The 4,005-nt window shown below is 57.5% G+C and overlaps 1 non-coding gene across 1 annotated transcript; it reads right to left on the bottom strand.

Moving 5' to 3' along the window:
- Nucleotides 1-1,508: 1,508 nt before the first annotated feature.
- LOC142795832 (small subunit ribosomal RNA) lies at nucleotides 1,509-3,322 on the bottom strand. The gene has a single exon (XR_012893342.1). It is a non-coding gene; the product is annotated as a small subunit ribosomal RNA (ribosomal RNA).
- Nucleotides 3,323-4,005: the final 683 nt, after the last annotated feature.

Here is a 4,005-nt window from a genome sequence, read left to right as displayed (position 1 = left end):
TAAATACTCGGGAGGCGTCGAAGCCGGTTCTCCAAGCCGGACCCGTAGGTATCGTTGTGTGCTCGCTCTCATTGGCCCGCCTAACCAGAAAATGCCTGCGGTACACCCATTTGGATAAGAGTGCACGCAGATGCGGGCCTCGACGGCTACACATTTCCTCGGGCGGCCGCCTCCCGGCCTCCGTGGAGCGCGGGATGCACGGTCCCATCGACAAGCCTCTCCCGTTTTTACCGTGGCGTCGCGGTTCACCACGGCGGGCGGGTCGGTCTCCTCCGCATAAAAAGGGGGACCCCCGCTTTTTGTTCCACGAAATCGCACAAGCTTTTTTCGCATCCACGGTTTGCCACCGCACACCAAAATGCCGATCCGGCTGCCTACTTTAGCCAACAGGTGGAGCCAGGCGCGCCGTACTTGCGCGGCACTTCCCACGTCCACCGAAGTCGGTGCCAAGGACCACTTTCGGCGCCGGAGCCGCGTACGAGCCTACTCGAGGCGGAAGAACGAAGCCAGCAAGGGCCTGGCCGCAAGTGCGTTCAATTGTCGGGACGTCCAAGTCCCTCGTTCTTCCGTGCTTCCTCTTTCGGCAAGTCGTTGCGGCACCTTCCCAAAGCGCGCAGACCCGCTAATCGCGACGAGCGCGACGTGGCCGTGCCGCCTTTCCCTCGGCAGCAAGCAAAACGCCTGGCAACGTCGACGCTCCCCTAACCGCGATCTCGCACCGTGTTTCGTGTGGCGAATTCAAAAGCCGGCCGGCGCTGCTGCAACCATTACGGTCGGTACGCATACGCCGCGGAGGGCGGGACGGTCATCGGAGCGTGCGGTTCCTCCATCGAGTACTGCGCACCTCGGCCGTCGCATCGCCGTGCCATGACCGGCCGCGCGTCAACGCGAACCGGTGCCAGCGAGATCCCTCGCCTGCAAGAACCGACCGGCAGCCTCCGTCACCCGAGGACGCGGAGGCGCTTGCCGCGGACGGCGGGACGGTATGCACTGGTGCACAGCGGACCCGTCACATCGCCAGTTCCTTGACCGACCGCCGACGCTTGTGCCGTTCCTCTCGTACTTGGCAGTCGCCGCGCGATTGTCGGGTCTCGTTCTTGCACGCTCGAACGGTCGGGAGGGCACTCGGCTGGCGTTTCGGGAACGCGCAGCCTCGCCTTCTACCGACGTAACCACGACTCGCCGTTCGCGCTCCGCCGCTCCTGTTTACAGTACTAGGCGGTCCCGCAGCGGTCGGGTCGCGCATTTCGAGCGCTTCGAGCCACGGTGCAGTGGCGGGTCGAAAGCCGACCTATGAGTGCGTTGCGCCGTTTGTACCCGCGTCCGCCACCTGGCCGACCGTCCAAGGTCGCGGTGTTGGCGTCCGCTGGGCGCAACAATTTGTCACGGGGTGCCGCTCCACATTCAGGCAGCCCCGTGGGGAAAAGCCGACCCCGCGTCCAAACGGGGTCAGCGGCAGAAAGTGTCGGGCGCAGACGCAGCTGAGGCGCTCACCCTTCACAATCCGTTAATGATCCTTCCGCAGGTTCACCTACGGAAACCTTGTTACGACTTTTACTTCCTCTAAATGATCAAGTTTGGTCATCTTTCCAACAGACCGGCGCAACCGAAAGGCCGCGCCGGACATCGGTCCGAAGACCTCACTAAATCATTCAATCGGTAGTAGCGACGGGCGGTGTGTACAAAGGGCAGGGACGTAATCAACGCGAGCTTATGACTCGCGCTTACTGGGAATTCCTCGTTCAAGGGGAACAATTGCAAGCCCCTATCCCAATCACGAAAGAAGTTCCACGGGTTACCCAGTCTTTTCAGACAGGGATAAAGACACGCTGCTTCCTTCAGTGTAGCGCGCGTGCGGCCCCGGACATCTAAGGGCATCACAGACCTGTTATTGCTCTGTTTCGTGCGGCTAGGAGCCGCTTGTCCCTCTAAGAAGGTTGTAAGGTGCTGGGAACCCCGCACCTATTTAATAGGCTAGAGTCTCGTTCGTTATCGGAATTAACCAGACAAATCGCTCCACCAACTAAGAACGGCCATGCACCACCATCCACCGAATCAAGAAAGAGCTCTCAATCTGTCAATCCTCCCAGTGTCCGGGCCGGGTAAGTTTTCCCGTGTTGAGTCAAATTAAGCCGCAGGCTCCACTCCTGGTGGTGCCCTTCCGTCAATTCCTTTAAGTTTCAGCTTTGCAACCATACTTCCCCCGGAACCCAAATACTTTGGTTTCCCGGAAGCTGCCCGCCGAGTCATTTGAGTAACTCAGGCGGATCGCTGGTTGGCATCGTTTATGGTCAGAACTAGGGCGGTATCTGATCGCCTTCGAACCTCTGACTTTCGTTCTTGATCAATGAAAACATTCTTGGCAAATGCTTTCGCAGTAGTTCGTCTTGCGACGGTCCAAGAATTTCACCTCTAGCGCCGCAATACGAATGCCCCCGTCCGTCCCTCTTAATCATTACCTCGTATTCCAAAAACCAACAGAACAGAAACGAGGTCTTGTTCTATTATTCCATGCAAGTTTATTCAGGCGACTCGCCTGCGTTGAGCACTCTAATTTTTTCAAAGTAAAAGCACCGGCCATCTCGAGGCACACAATGAAGTGCACCAAGAAAGAACCGGCATGATGTTCAGTCCGAGCCGTCGCATCGGGTAGATGCACTACTCGTCTGGAACTGAGATCCAACTACGAGCTTTTTAACCGCAGCAGCTTTAGTATACGCTATTGGAGCTGGAATTACCGCGGCTGCTGGCACCAGACTTGCCCTCCAATTGATCCTCGTTAAAGGATTTAGAGTGTACTCATTTCAATTACGGGGCCTCAAAAGAGTCCCGTATTGTTATTTTTCGTCACTACCTCCCCGTGCCGGGAGTGGGTAATTTGCGCGCCTGCTGCCTTCCTTGGATGTGGTAGCCGTTTCTCAGGCTTCCTCTCCGGAATCGAACCCTGATTCTCCGTTACCCGTAACAACCATGGTAAGCAAGTACCTACCATCGAAAGTTGATAAGGCAGACACTTGAAAGAAACGTCGCCGGCTCGTGGCCATGCGATCAGCACAAAGTTATCCAGAGTCACCACACAATACGGGCCGAAACCCGATCGATCTTGGTCTAATAAAAGCACCCGTTACCCAAAGGGCTCCAGGCTCACTGCATGTATTAGCTCTAGAATTGCCACAGTTATCCAAGTAGGAAGAAACGATCTAAGGAACCATAACTGATTTAATGAGCCATTCGCGGTTTCGCCTTATTTCGGCATGTACTTAGACATGCATGGCTTAATCTTTGAGACAAGCATATGATTACTGGCAGGATCAACCAGGTAATCGTTCGACTGCGCGTCCGTCCTCGCCCTCGGCGGGCCGGACGCAGTCTGTGTGCGGCGGAGGCCACCTTCAGGCGCCCCAACACGCTTATTTTGCACTCCGAGATGACGGCGTTCGAGCTCGCTACGGCACAACCTTCCCGAAAGACGAGTGGGAGCCGTGCGGCAAGAAGCACGTTCATGCTCGCTCTTTTTCGTTGCATCGACTCGGTCGCGCCGTGCGGGTTGCCCAAGCCCGCTGCACTGTCGGTGGACCGGCCGGAACTAGCAACGGAGCCGAGACTGCAAAGCCGCCAGACGACGGGTCACGCCCGCGTCTTCGGCGCTTTCGCATCTGAATCGCCCGAGGACGACACGGAACACACCTCGATATCGTGGTAAAACGGCACCGTCCGACAACCAGCCCCTAACGCATCAAGCGGATGAGGCTGCAGACGACTGCCGTGGATTCCCCTGGAGCAGACCCGAGGACACGCTTGACGAGGCCGAAGCCCGCCGCATATCAGACACCCGGTCGCTTTCGCGTACGCCGCTCACGAGAACCCCCACATAATAGCAGCGATAAGTACCCAGACCTCCTTGGGCCCTAATACGAGCGTACTCGAGAAAATTTCACCGCGGGTGTGCCCCGAAACGTGTGGCATGTTGAGCGTGCCACAAGTCTACGTCGCTCTCAAACCCGC

This window comes from Rhipicephalus microplus, unplaced genomic scaffold, assembly GCF_043290135.1.
Source record: "Rhipicephalus microplus isolate Deutch F79 unplaced genomic scaffold, USDA_Rmic scaffold_899, whole genome shotgun sequence".
NCBI lineage: Eukaryota > Metazoa > Arthropoda > Arachnida > Ixodida > Ixodidae > Rhipicephalus > Rhipicephalus microplus.
This window is presented reverse-complemented; position numbering and strand designations above follow the sequence as displayed.